General features: G+C 34.1%; 1 pseudogene; it reads right to left on the reverse strand.

Annotated features, from left to right (window-relative positions):
- Positions 1-726: 726 nt before the first annotated feature.
- On the reverse strand, positions 727-13,932 carry LOC142840449 (thioredoxin-like protein 4A pseudogene; annotated as a pseudogene).
- Positions 13,933-16,198: the final 2,266 nt, after the last annotated feature.

Here is a 16,198-nt window from a genome sequence, read left to right on the forward strand (position 1 = left end):
GGAACCCACCAAGGCCAGCTGGACTGGGTCTAAAAAAAACATGGGATAAAACCGGACTCGCTGAACATAGCAGACTATGAGGGCTGCTGAGAAGTCAAAAACAGTGGCACTGTGTTTTGATCCTACTGCACGTACTGGCTTTGTGGGAGCCTAGGCAGTTTGGATGCTCACCTTACTAGACCTGGATGGAGGTGGGAGATCCTTGGACTTCCCACAAGACAGGGAACCCTGACTGGTCTTCGGGCTGTTGAGGGAGTGGGAATTGATTGGGGGAGTGGGAGGGAAATGGGAGGCGGTGGCAGGGAGGAGGCAGAAATCTATAATAAATAAATAAATAAAATGCTACTTCAAGTTCTTTGCCTTTTACCTGCTCTTTCCATCCTCATCCCTTCTGTATTAAATGATCACCGATAATTATTCATTACTCAGATCAAGTACTCTCTATTTTGTGCATCCCTGCTCAGCTCTACAGCAAGAACACTTCCTTCTTTAAACATTTCTGTGGAGTTTCTGTTTTATTAAAATATACCCTTCATATTTCTGTCTGTCTTCTTCAGTTTGTAAAACCCTTCAAATCAAACTACATTTTCATTTTACTATTCCATCATGATATATTTATTTGCTTCAGCTAGCTAAGACCCTGTTTCTGTCATCTCAAGAATTCTCCATACCCACAGCCATGTTCCACTGCAGGCCTTTCCAAAGTTTATGAAGATCTGAGTGTTTTCATGTGAAAGAGGATCCCATTGTCTCATGCCCAGCTTGTGAAGGTAAATCTTTGTATCTATACTTTGTAAAGTAATCCTTGGCAGACACCACCAGACCCCTGTCTTTGCAGCTGCCATAGTACATCATCTCTATGATGTCAACTGTTTATTGCTTGTCTTCCATGGCCCAGTTTATCTTGTTATTATTACTAGTACCCAAAACAATCGTGATATGTTGGTTTTGGAAGAAAACCATGACCGCACATGGGTTGTATTGCATTGGAAATATAGCAGAGCTATAGAGAAACAGAGCTAGGTGGGAAAAACTAAACTGAATGCTGGGAGCAAGAAGGCAGAGTCATTGAAATGCCATGGATCCCCCAAGAGGGGAAAGATGTGAGCTGCCAGTCAAAACCTTGCCAGAAGGCCACAAGCCTCATGGTAAAATATAAAAGAATGAAAATGGGTTAATTCTAGATGTAAGACTTAAGCTATTGTATACACTTAAGCTATTGAATGACTGGGAAGATGCACATTAATATATTATCTTTGACTGAACATTAGTTTACTAAATAATCACCTGACATTTTCTGTTTGGAATAAGATGACATAGTAAATGGCAAGGCATAATCATTACAAGATGTATTTTTTGGTATATAAAGCACTGTATAATTTAAGAGAAATGATCTGCTCATATTGATAGCATGATAAAAGCAAGAAAAATGCATTAACATGTGGATATGGTTATGAGCCAGTAAGACTACGTTTATAAAACTATAAGACAGTACATATTCAGTCAACTAGTTATAATATGGCCATCATGATTAACGATAGTTTCTTTTTTCATTTTCGTGTGTGTGTGTGTGTTTTGATGTGTGGTGCATATGTGTAAGAGTGTATGTGTTTGGGTGTATAGCTGTATGTGGATCACAGAAATAATTAATGCCAAAAATCCTGCTGAGTTTCTCTCCTTTCTGATTTTTAAGGCACAATCTGTCAATCAAATTCATAAATCAGATATATGGCTAGACTCTCTAGTCTGCTTGTTCTGTGGACACCTGTCATTCTCTTCCACAGATAAAATTACAGACATTTCATAACTTCTACTTGGAATTTACCTGGGATTTGGAGGTCTGAACAATGGTCCTCAAACCTCCACAAGAAGCACTTAGGCTACTGACTGAACTAGTTGCCACTTTATATACAAAAATTTAAAATGTAAGTTTTTTTATGCAAAAAGTAGTAATTATAATATATGTAGATCTTTATATCTGTCATATCATGCTCTTTAGTTCAACTAAAAATTGTAGAAAATTTGACTTTCTGAAGATACTACTAGATAGTTATGATTAAATTATTAAGCAACAGACAAAAGGACATATGCAAATATAATGTGTTTATGAGGCAAAACTATGAGGATTTAATATAATGTACCAGAAAAATAGTCATCTAATTTCACATCATCTTATATCATGCAAAGTGACTTGCTTATAATGTATCCCACTGTTTTTCCATGTGTTTTATTATATATTATGGATAATTTATCTTTCTTACAGTGTTACAGAACTCTCCAATGTGACTGAAAAATCCTCATAGTAATGACTGTCTTTCTTATAAACTGAAGAATAATTTATCTTAGCAAATCCATAGAAGCTCTCTTATATCAGAGTCGAAATATGGACCTTCAGAGAGTAAGTGAACTTTACTGTCTTGTCATGTATTTTGAGAAAATATATTCCTGGCCAGTCCCTTAATAACTAAAGATATTCTATCAAAGAAAATAGAATATAATAATAAGTATACTATATATTAAGTCTCACTTTTGAAAAGAATGCCAAAGCACTAAACTCATCTTGGCTATGGATCAGTCTTGAGTGGGGGAGCATGAAATGTAGACTAGAAGAACCATTCAACAAGATTAAGGACTACTACTGTCAGAGATGTAGGGGGAAATTACAGAAATCTAAGGTCGCAGGACAGGAACACACAGAAATTATAGTATTTTGTCTGAAAAAGTAATAAAAGCACAGACTATATAACATAGTATGATCACAACACATGAATAATGAAGAGAATTTTATTATTTCAAAAATGGTATAAGTTCAAATTGATAGAATACAATGGTCTAAACCATTAATATAATCAACATCTACAAGCTAATATTGTTAAATATTAATTAAATAAGTTAAATGATACTTAATGTTTTAAGTTACAGCAAATCATTTTAGAATCACATGACAGACATGTAACAAGATAATTAGTATGAACCATTATGTCCTTTCACTAAAGACATCATTACAACAAACTAGTAGAAGTCACCTTCAACCAAAAATAAACATTTCCTTGATACCTCAAAGAATACCGTATCCAGCCAGATTTGATGTGGGATTTCCCTCTCTGTATTGTGGCTACTATTAATGAATAAAGAAACATCTTTGGACCAATAACAAGGCAGAACTTAGGTAGGCAGGGAAAGTTAGACTGAATTCTGGGAGAAAGAAGGACTGAGTCAGAGATGCCATGAAGCCATCAAAGACAGATGCTGGGTATTTTACCTGGCAAGTGACAGCCAAGTGGCAATATATAGATTAATAGAAGTGGGTTTAATTAATATGTAAGAGTTAGCTAATAAGAAACTAAAGCTAATGGGCAAAGAAGTGATTTAAATAATACAGTTTCTGTGTGGTTATTTCGGGGCTAAGCAGCTTGGAACCAACAAGTTGCCACTTGCAACAGATTGGTGCCCATGTAGCCAACTAAAATCACTTAAAACCTGAGAGAGTTTGAAAAAGAATTCTGGACACAAAAATACAGAGTTTAACACAGCTTCTTGCTGTTTGCTGGCAGAGTGCAGCAGCTCCTTTAAGAGAGAATTTCCTGATTCAAGAGTAGCAAAAGAAAAAAAAAGCCATGCTGTTTTTGAAGTGCCAGTTTTCTGGGCTTTGCTGCCAGTGCAAACTCTGACTCTTTCAGAAAGTGGGTCTGGCTACAGAGGATTTGAGTGGGGATTGTGAGCAGACTGCTGCAGCTTGGTTAATGGCGACAATGACTGGCTATGTGCCTGGAAGTGGGGCAGTGTATACAGCTCAGGGGCAAGTGGCTCCACCATGCTGAACTGGGCATGGCAAGCAGACACTGTCGTATTTCCCCTAGTAATAGTGCAGGCTGAAGATCAATGCTCCAATGGTACAGAAGAAATTTGGGTGACTGTCCAGGCAGTGAGATGTCTCTGTCAATTCTGGAGTTTTGGAAGTTGCCTACAATGAACTTATTGTTTACTTAGGTAATATTATATCCTTCTGGAGCGTTTGATGGCATTGAAGAATTTATAGTTAAAGTTTCCCTTAGTTATGATAAAATATAAAGCAGATATAAACATTGTAACTGTAATTCTTATTTGATACCATTTTTGTTATATGAAATTTTACTAGGTTAAAGTAAAATCTTTCCTTTTTATTTTAACTGAAAAGTCGAGGGAGTCCCTTCTGTGTACTGTGATTACCATTAATGAGGTAGGCAGGAGCCGGGCAATGGTGGCACAGGCCTTTAATCCCAGCACTTGGAAGGCAGAGGCAGGTGGATCTCTGTGAGTTCGATATCAGCCTGGTCTACAGAGCTAGTTCCAGGACAGGCTCCAAAGCCACAGAGAAACCCTGTCTCGAAAAACCAAAAAAAGAAAAAATGAGGTAGGCAGGGAAAGCTAGGCTGAATGTTGGCAGAAAGAAAGAGTCAGAGATGACATGGAGCTGCCAGAGACAGACACTGAGAATTTTGCCAGGTAAGCCACAGCCACATGGTGATATGCAGAGGAATAGAAATAGGTTAAATTAATATGTAAGAGTTAGCCAATAAGAAGCTAGAACTAATGGGCCAAGCAGTGATTTAAATAATACTGTTTCTGTGTGATTATTTCAAGGCTAGGTGGATGGGAATCAATAAATGGTGCCCTCCTTCCAGATTATTCAGTTATGCACCCTGTGTTCTTTATTGGAAGCCAGGTATTTAAAAAATAAGCAATATCTAACTACAATAGCTTTTCCTTAAAGAGGTTAACTAGGCCAATGACATGGATGACATGGTTTAGCATCTGAATGCAGTAGTTTTCCATACCTTTTTTGGATTGATGACAGTGAACCCAGTTTCCTTATGTCTAAATGGAATTAAATCAAACATATATATTACAAAGTATATGAACATTTACTTCTATACTGTCTGATATAGAAAAGTAGTACACATTAACATTCCTATTCAATTTCTTCACTAGAATTATTATCATATATTTGATACTTTATGGTCTAGTAATTTAGATAGATGTAGTCATCTATAAGTGTCTAAGAAATTTTTATGAAATCATACTTACTTTACAATTCAGTCCTGTTGTAAATGAAAAATAGAAAATAATTTGCTACTTTGAGAAATGTATTTAGCAGATAAAAACACTATTTAAAGAAGTAATGGTGAAACAATCAGGTTGAAGAATTTGCATATTTTTCATAATAAAATTTTTGAGAAATAATAATTATTATTTGATGTTAGAGATTTCATAAGTTTACAAACATGGAAATAATACAGCATTTTTGGAAAATATTTATTGCTCACATGAACTAAATAAAAAACAACTTTTTCTAAATTAAGAGTATTGCATAATTTAATTATTGATAATTCTGAAGATATGCTCAACTATGTGTTCAAAGCAATATATGGTTTTATTTTCATATTTTCACCTAACATTTATTAGCATAATATATTACAAAACATTTTGATTTGGAAATTCCTCACTTTTATGTTATATGAATAGATGAAAGAAAACAATCCAATTTAAAAACGTGGTATAGACCTAAATAGAGAATTTGCAACAGAAAAATCTCAAATGCCTGAGAAACACTTAAAGAAATATTCAACAGTCTTAACCAACAGGGAAATACAAATCAAAACGACTTTGAAATTCATCTAACACATGCTATAATGGCTAAAAGAACAAACTCATATGACAGCTTCTGCTGGAGAGGATGTGGCACAAGAACATTTCCTAGTTGTTGATGGAAGCACAAACTTGTACTTTGGAGATCAATATGGCTGCTTCTCAAAAAAAGAAAAAAAAATCACTGGGAATCACTCTATCATAAGACCCATCTATATGACTTTTGGGTATATACCCAAAGAATACTCAATCATTACACAAGGATATTTGCTTAGCTATGTTCATTGCAGAATTATTTGTAATAGCCAGAACCTAGAAACAGCCTAGATGTCTCTCAAGACATGGACAAAGAAAATGTGGTACAATTACACAATAGAGTACCACTTAGATATTAGAAAAAAAATATGTTTTGAAATTTTCAGGCAAATGGATAGAATTAGAAAGAAAATCATCCTGAGTGAGGTAAATCAGACATAGAAAGACAAAGTAGTCATAAGTGGATAATAGCTGTAAAGCAAAGGAGAACCCTTCTACAAACTATACACCCAGACATACTAGATAACAAGGAGGTTTCTGGGTAATTCCCAGATCTCCCTCAGAAGGAGAAACAGAAGAGATGTTGTATGAAGATAGGAACATGAACAAGCAGGTTGCAGGAGATGAAAGGGGAGATTACTGAAAGAGACTACTGGAAAGGTAGAGTATTTGGGGCTCATATGTAAACCTAGCTCAAGTAAATCTACAAAGTGGACCCTAACTTAGACTTCTAACATTGGCGCTTAACCTGAACTGGCCATCTCCTACAATCAAGCAAGACTACAAATAGAGGGATTGAGACACCAATCCAGCCACATAACTTTTGACCTACTGTTTGTCCTGCTTACAGGATGTGCTGGGGTAGAGGTATATTAGAGATTGAGGGAGTGCCCAACCAATAACCCGACTAGCCTAAAACCCATACCAGGAGGGTAAGTCCACCTCTGACCTGACACTACCTGGAGCACCAAGACTTACAGGATGGATGACCCAGAGAAGTAGACTAGAACCAAACATGACTGGAGAAAAAAATTGAATGATTCCTATTGATATTCTTCTAGACTCATAGATTGGTGCCTAGTCCAATGGCCACTAGATTGTTTTGAAGCAGCAACTGATGGACATAGTCAAACATTAGGCAGCAACTGATGGACATAGTCAAACATTAGGCTAGGCTTGGAAAATCCTGCTGAAGAGAGAGAAGAAGGATAGGAAGAGCCAGAGGGATCAACGAAATCACAAGAAAACCTACAGAATCAACTAGCCTGGACTCATAGGGAATCACAGAGACTGAAATGACAACCACTGAGCCTACATGGATCTGGCTTAGTTTCTCTACATATATGTGACAATTGTACAGCTTAGAGAAACTCTTCACTATCAGAACAGGGGCTATATTTGAAATTTTTTAAAGATTGATTTATAGATTATATACACATCTCTCCAGTCCTAGCTTTGAAACTTTTTCTGGCTTTTGGGACCCTATTTCTCATACAGGGTTGCCTTGTCCAGCCTGCCCAGACTAAGCACAAGAGGAGGTGCTGAGTCTTACTGCAACTTGATATTCTATGTTTTATTGATAACCATGGGAGGATTGAGGGGGCATAGAAGGGAGGAGGAGAGAGGGACTGAAAGCTGTGTTCAGGATGTAAATAAATAAATAATAGTTATTATTCATGATATTAAATTCAATTTTTTAAGTATGGAATAATGGACCACAAAAAGGCATTCAGCAGTACAACGCCATGAGCCCAGAGCAGAACATTGATTCTACTGGGCCTGATGAGAATGTAGAAATGGTGAAAGAGTATAAGTCAGAGAAATCAATGGAAGTGAAAGAGAAAATATGATATTTGGATAATGCCATCGAAGTTAAGAACCACTACTGAATAATTTTATAAAGTTATGATTACTAATAACACATAATCATCTCATTAGATGTTAAAAATATCTCTGAAAAAATCCAACATCCTTCACGATAAAAATATTGGGAGAGATTAGCAATACAGGAGACATACCTAAACATAATAAATTCATTTTACAGAATGCCTATGGCCAACATTAAATTAAATAAGATAGTCATATAAATTTTCATTCTTAGTATATTTCAAATTTTCTGATTACAAATGAAGTATTAAAGTAATTTAAGAGTTCAGATGCGAAAGAGAAGTGTTTTAGCTACATTTTGAAAAGTCATGCAAAATCTGAATATTTATAGGTACTTAAGAACCTAACAACACAAAACTGGAACCTTACTTCCCTTGGAAGCACTTTCTTTACATCCTTTGTTTCATACATTCCTTTGCATAGACCTATTGAGAACAGTTGGGATTCATTCATAGTTAATGTACATAACTAACTTTGCTATTAATGGTAATCAAGAAAAGAATAGTTGCTCTTGTCAACTCCACAGAGAAAAGCCAAATCACTTTGACAGCATAAGCGAGAACAGATGTACATTTTATATCTTCCTAAATGGTAACAGCAAAAGGAAACAAAAAGTAGAAGAACCCAGTTTCCATTTCTGTGAAAGAAATGAGCATAAAAATTGACTTCTGGTGAAATTTTAGAGATGGACTCTCCTTTATTACAAGCTACTATATTCTACAAATAACTTTTATTGATACATGTTTGGTTTTCTGTGCATTTTATTGCACATAAACAAACATTTATGGGTGGTTAGAATTAAAAATATGAAATAGTAAGTCAGTGCCTTTCTTTCTAAGATTAGCATCCAGTTCCTATTGTTAATCCCAAAGATGCAAGGAGAAAAACCACTGACCCAAGTCATCATGGCCAATTTAATTAAAGTGAGCAATTAATTAAAGCAAGCTTTTTTATTTGGGTAAATGGGCTGTGTCCTCCTAAGCAGAGGTTCAAGAGGTCAGTATTGGACATAGGGATGATAAGGGCTTTACAGCTCAGGAATACAGTGTTTCCAAGTGGGATATTTAGGGGGCAAAGAGGTAGGTAAGGTTACAGAAACAGAAAATAAACATAAATTTTTCATAACAACCTTGTGAAACAAAGACATGATTACAAGGTGGTCAGAAGGTATTCATAAAAAGAGGTGGTCCTTTGAACCATACCTTTGAAATAAAGGTATGGTTGAAAAACGGAGTTTTAATCATAAACAGTAATGAAGCTAGCTTTCTTTACTACAAGATGGCTTTCAAGTCAAAGGCAAAGGCAGGCTTTCTTATCACTGCCTTCATGAGACCTCCAAAATGTGGGAGAATGTAGTGTATAGTGTTTAATCTATAAATATTCATTACAAAGGGACATGTACGGAAAGTGCCAAAAGATTGATATTAATCCAATACTAAGCTAAATATGATAAGGAGAGAATATTCAATGGAGGAAAGGAGCTATAAGTTTTATGAACAGATTTTAGCATATGTTTTGCTAAAATGTCAACAGATGTAATTTTGGAAGATTTTTTTTAATTCTTTGGCTTAACTATTATTCATACTACCTTTATCCATAGACTGAGGACAACGTATGTTGTTTTTTATACATGTCTAACTTTGCAAGAGTAAAAATAATATAGAGTGATGAAGATCTCTTTCTACCTCTATTCCTCTGCTGACCAAGCTTACAGGACTGTACATTCATGTATGGCACATGAAAGAATAAGCATCATTTAGAACATGTTTTGAAAAGAAAATATCTTGTATTTGTGAAAAATATATTCCAAAGATTTTAAATTATGCTTTTTATCCACTATTATTTTTCAGCCATGTCTGACTCATTCTTTATTCTGGCTTTTGCTTGCAAAAAAAAAGTTTCTTTATGTATCCCTGACTGTCCTGGAACTAGCTCTGAGGACTACTCTTTCTCAATTGGCAACTTCTAAGATAAAAGTCCTACTCCAATGAACCCATCATTTCAGTTATGATCAAGTATTTACTTTAATTACTTCTGCCATTCTTTTCCAATGTTCAACATATGGTTGTGGATTTTCTGTTTGTAACATTAATCTGTATGCTGGGTGAAAAGGGAAGTGTGCCTGTAATTTTTGTTCTACACACAGTATATTGCATACTATTCAAAACACATGATATCAATGATCTTTTGTTGAATGAGCAGTTTTTATGATTCAAATATATTTGTTAAGGAAATAGTTGTCATAGTTTAGCAAATGTTTTATTCAATATATTCAACAGTGATGGGAATATGATAATATAGATTTGTATCCACCAGAAACTTACTCATGAATTTTCCTAAATCAGAGAGAAAAATTTTGCTATATTGTTATGGGTATATGACATCACTGTTTAATTTTTAGTAGAATTATACAGTAAAATGTTATTTCCTCAAGTAAGATTTTGCTACACAATTTTAACTTTAACTTGCGTTTTAATGTTTTGATCACAACTTTAAAAATGTCATGCAAATTATTTTGATCATACTCACTCCTCAGTTCCTCCCAGATGTAACCTCGCCTTCCTACCCGCATAACTTACTTGTTATTTGTCCTTCATTAAGCCAAATTAATGTTGCTTAAGTACTGCTGTATGTAGGCCCTGGCCTGGATGGTGATAGATTTGCCATGGATCACACACTTGAAGAAAACTGCATCTCCCTTTTCTAGAAGCAACCATATGCTACTACTACTTCAGCTGAGAGTGAGAATGTGTGCCTATCATTTCTCATCCTTCATTGTTGGACTAGCAGCACCACTGCCTAAACCCATTTCTGCTTTCACAGTCAATGTTAGTCAAGATTCTCTAGAGTAGCAGTTTTCAATCTCTTCACTGTGACACCCTTGGTTGTCACATATCAAATATCCTGCATATCATCTATTTACATTATGATTCATAACAGTAGCAAAATTACAGTTATGAAGTAGCAACAAAATATTTTGTGGCTAGGGGTTAGCTCAATATGAGGAACGGTACAGCATTAGGAAAGTTGAGAACATATATATATATATATATATATATATATATATATATATATATATATATATATATATATATAAAATTTTTAGATTGTCTTACATGCTCTGTCTAGCTTTTACAATAATAGATATCTCCTGAAAGGAACACCAGATATCTGGTAGTTGTTCAGTCCATGAGGCTGGATGTCTTAGTCATCTTTTGATTTTTACTGTAATCCTGAAGATGTAGTTCCTAATATCAGTGAAGAAATGCCCCAGCATCAAGATAGATGAACTAGCAAGTGAGAATAAAGGAATGCAGGAAACAAAAGAAAGCTTCTTTTTTTTTCACGTCTTTTATGTAGGCAGCCACCAGAAGATGTGGACAACATTTAAGATGAGTTTTCTGTTTTCTAATGGTTTACATTTAAATGCGTCTTCCCACCTCAAGTAATCCAATCAAAGACAAAATCCTGCACAGATGTGTCCACCTTTTTAGATTTTACATAATTTCTGATGTAGTCAAGTTGACAACTAATATTAGCCACCACATTTTGAAAAACACATAGGCAAAACCTATTCCAATGTTGGTAAAAATGAACTTAAAAACTAGTCAGAAGCAATAGAGAAGGACATAAATTTATAAACATTTATGCACTAAAAACAGGTGCATGAAATTTTATGAGGCACACTATTAAATCAAAACCACAGATTGAATCAAATTCAGTCATCCTGGGTGACTTCAGTACTCTACTATCACTAACAGACAAGAACTAAACAGAATTACTTTTTAAGTTAAGTGAAACAATGAATCCAAATGCTTAAATAAGCATTTACAGAACATTCTGCCAAAATACTAAAGAGTATACTTCCTTCTTAGTGTTTCATGAAGCTTTTTTGAAAATTTCCTGCATGTTAGAACATAAAGCAAGTAACAACAGATTTAGGATAACTGAAGTGACATCCTTTATTCTCTATGGCCACAAGGAATAAAGCTAGATACCAACAACAATAGAAAAGGCAGAGAGCACTAAAATATAAAGGCCAAAGAACATGCTAATAAAAAATTGCATCAAGGGAGAAATAAAGAAGGAAATTAAAATATTCATATAATTTAATAAAAATTAAAACAAAATATATCATAAATCTATGGGATGCAATGAAGGCAGATATAAGAGGAATCTTTGTAGTACTAAGTACCCATAAAAAAAATTGTAGTGATCTGAAATACATAACTTAATGATGATCCTGAAGGCCTCGGCAAAAATCAAAAGGAACAACCAAACAGAATAGATGGGAAAGGGTAATTGAAATTATGACTGAAATTAATGAAACAGGAATGAAAAAGTACATGAAAAATACAACAAATCAATGAAAAGAAGACTTAGTTCCTTCATAAATTAAGAGATCTGACAAGCATTTAACTATATTAACCAAAAGAGAGAGAGGACCCAAACTATTTAAAATCAAAGACAAAATCAAAAACATTGCAACAGATACTGAAGAAATTTGGGGAGTCATAAGAACATTGTTTTAAATTCTATAGTCCACAAAACTGGAATATCTTAAAGTAACTGATGAATTTTAAATATATATATATATATATATATATATATATATATATATATATATATATATATATATATGACTAACTAAAATAAATTAAATGGAATAAATAATTTAAATAAATCTTATACAAATTAAACTTCCAACGGACATTTAGAGCACAGTTTTATAAGGTCATCTTTGTTACATTCTTTGTCATTCTACAAAACATTTCATTTTTATTTCTTTCATTCAAACATATTTACAATCTTAGCAAGACCTATGTTTTTTAAATTGACTTCGTACATAATTAGTACTTAATGAATAGTCAAAGGTCTCTTATAACTAACAGATGCTGACAGGAAGGCATTAGCAAGCTTTGTTGTCTTCGAGTTATGGTAAAAATTCCTAACAAATGCCCAAATTAGTGATTACCATGTACTTGATTGAAAACAGAATAAACTGTTTCAGGTCCTAGGCATTTTGTACCCCAGTACATATTTAGTATTATGTCTAAATGAGTATTTGAAAATTTTTATTGCTCAGTTGATGAGCTGTGGAGATATTTCTTCATAGAGGTGTAATATAGTGGGAAAAATAGTTACTAATTCATGCTTAGCCAGAGAGACTCAGTTAATCAATCTGAAAGAACTATTGAATATTGTCTAGCTCTATTCAAGTCTAAATGCTCTGAGGAGGTATTATACAATTTCTATTATTTGATGTATCATTTGGATATTTGATTTTTGTAATACTATTAGTTTATTTTCTGTGTAAGTAACTTTTGTAATATATTGTAATATCACCTTTACATTGGGTCATTATATAAATTACTTTCCTCAGTGCTTTGAAATAATCCACAAAAGCAAGTTAAGGGAAGAAACATTTATTTTTCTCATTGTTTCAGTTATTACGGCATTGTCTGCAGTTGTGGGAAGGATATAAGAAAATGACCCTCGGTAATTATAAAAATTTCAGTTGTATCAAATGAATACGTTATAGAAGTTTATTCTATGGCATGGTATATACAGTTAATAATAAAAATATTGTATACTTTAAACATGTTAAAATCATACACCTCATGTTCATTGTTCCTAACCACACTTACTCAAGCAAACAGATAAGCAAAAACATACAAGAAAGGATAATCCAAAAACACAATGACAAATAACACATGTATTTTCTTGTTCTTAGAAGTTAGATTTCAAAAACAATTAAGACAGCTAAATTCAAAGGGGATAATATGAGAAGAGGAAAGGAACCAAAAAAAAAAAAACGAGGGAGCGTACATCACAGGTAAACCTGATCGAAGTATACAATCTATATGAAAATGTAACCGTGAAACTCTTTATTTTGATCAATAAATTTGTCAGGAAAATTTTGCAAATGATAGGTATATTTGACATCTTGATTATTATGATTATATCACAGGTTTGTGTACATACCTCAAAATTCATCAAACACTATGCATTAAACTTGGGAAAGATATATATGTACATATATATATATATAATTTGTTATATATCATATGTATTATACATTATACATTAATATGTTTTAAAAAAATAGAAGAATTGAATATTGAATAAGTGAAGAAGGAAGTCTGGATGTGGGCAGGAGAAAGTAAATAAGGGAGGGAAGAAGATTATTAACCATATTACTGTGGTACACAGAAATAAATTGCATTGCTCCTGATCCCTTATTCCACTCGACATTTACGAGAAAACACAAAATTTTCTGAATCTGGCTTATTTTACTCATGATGACTATTTCTAGTTTTCTCCATTTACTAACACCTTCCACAATTTCATTTTTAATAAATAGGTGAACAATTACCTCATTCTTACGACCCACTCTTCAGTTGATGATGTTTAGGCCATTTTAAATTTCTAGCTACTTTGAATAGAATAGCAATGAACATGGATGGCCAAATATCTTTGGAGTCCTTTGGATATATGCTCAAGAGTAATTCCATTGGATCTTGTCATACATCTATTTTCATCCTTTTGAGGAACATCTGCACTGTTCTCCATAGTGATTGTACTAGGTTACACTCCCACCAGCAATAAATATGCATTCTCCTTCCCCTTGCCAGAATGCTGCAATTACTTTCAATAATTGTGGGCATTCTAATTGGAGTTAGATGGAATCTCAAAGTAGATTTAATCTTCATTTCCCTAACGGCTAAGTGTTTCCCAGTCATTTGTGTTTCATCTTTAGAGAACACACTGTTTGGTTCTACACCCCATTTTTAATTGCTTTTTCTGATGTTCAATTCTCTTACTGTTTATTCTAGATAATAACACTATTTTATATGTAATTTGGTAAAATATCTTTATACTGGCTGACATTTTACCTGGATGATGGTGTTCTTTGCTCTACAGAAGCTATTTAGCTTCATAATGTCACATTTATTAATTTTTGTTCCTAACGTCTTAATGCATTATGTTCAGAAAGTCCTTTCTTGTGCCAATGAATTTCAGCCTATTCTGTATTTTCTCTCCTATGAGAAAAAGAATAATATGGTCTTATATTGAGGTCCTTGATTTGTATGGAGTTGAGTTTTCTGAAGGGTCATAGTTACAGATATATTTTCATTCCTTTGCATGCAGCCATCCAGTATGACCAGCACCTTTTATTCAAGAAGTTCTCTTTTCTTTGTGTATTTTTGGCTTCTTTGTAAAATATTAGATGTATGTAGGTGTGTAAAGTGATGGCTAGATCTTCAGGTGAACTATTTTGATTAAAATTTTCATTTTTAGCCAATACCATGATTGTTTATTTTTACGGTACTATAATACAGCTTGAAATCTGGGGTGGTAGACCTCCGGAAGTTGTTATATTCAGGGTTGTTTTAGCTACCTGGTCTTTATTTTTTTACTTTATTATTTTATTGAAAATTTCCACCTCTTCCCCTTTTCCCACTTCCCTCCCCTTCCTCCACTCCCCCTCTCTCTCCAGTCCAAGGAGCAGTCAGGGTTCCCTACCCTATGGGAATTCCAAGGTCCTCCTCACTCACCCCAGGTCCAGGAAGGTGAGCATCCAAACAGACTAGGCTCCCACAAAGCTCGTCCATGAAGTACAATCAAAACCCAGTGCCATTGTCCTTGGCTTCTCAGTCTTCCCTCCTCATCCAACATGTTCAGAGAGTCTGGTTTGACCATATGCTCCATCAGTTCCAGTCCAACTGGCCTTGGTGATCTCCCATTAGTCTCAGTGGGTGGACGCACCCCTCGTGGTCCTGACTTCCTTGCTCATGTTCTCCCTTCTTCTGTTCCTCATTTGTCTTTTTTATTGTTGTTCTTATTGTGCGTATGTATGTGTGGATATAATGGCATTTGAAGTTGTTTTTTTTTAAAATAAGAAATTGTGTTGGAATTTTGATTGGATTGCATTGAATCTGTAGATTGTTTTTGGTAGGATGGTGATTTTACAATACTAATCTTATCAAGAAGCATGATTGGTCTTTCCATTTTCCCAGTGTTTTCTTCAATGTCTTGTTATTTTTCAAATACTTAGTTCTTTGATTCATTGATTATTTGAATTGTTTCTGTTGTTGTGTTTTCCATTTCATTTATTCCAGATCCAAGTCTTAATATTTCTTTCCATCAATTTCTTTGGGTTGTTATTTCTTTTGTATATATATTTATAGTGTATTGTTAACAGTATGAGGTCTCTCCAGCTTTTTGTTGTAGGCACTTAGTTCTATGAAGTTGCCTTCATTCTGTTAAATAGGTTTGGCTATGCTGTCTTTTTTTTAATGTTCACCCAATTAAAAAAAATTTCTAGATTTCTGACTTGAACCACTTTTTATTTACTAGTGTGTTGTTCAGCATCCATGAGTTTTAATATTTTCTATAGTTTCAATTTTTTGATGTCTTGCTTTGCCTATGTTTGTTTGTTTTTTATTGATTTTCATTGAGCTCTACATTTTTCTCTGCTCCCCTCCCTACCTCTCCCCTCCCCTTCAACCTTCCCCCAGGTGCCCATGCTTAGTTTGCATTTTTTTAGTGATTCTTCTTCTTTGTTATATCATATCTGTGTTAAATTCTGTTTTCATTTGACTTCACCATGACATATTATGATCTTCAATGACACATATATTCG

This window comes from Microtus pennsylvanicus, chromosome X (assembly GCF_037038515.1).
Source record: "Microtus pennsylvanicus isolate mMicPen1 chromosome X, mMicPen1.hap1, whole genome shotgun sequence".
Classification (NCBI taxonomy): Eukaryota; Metazoa; Chordata; class Mammalia; order Rodentia; family Cricetidae; genus Microtus; species Microtus pennsylvanicus.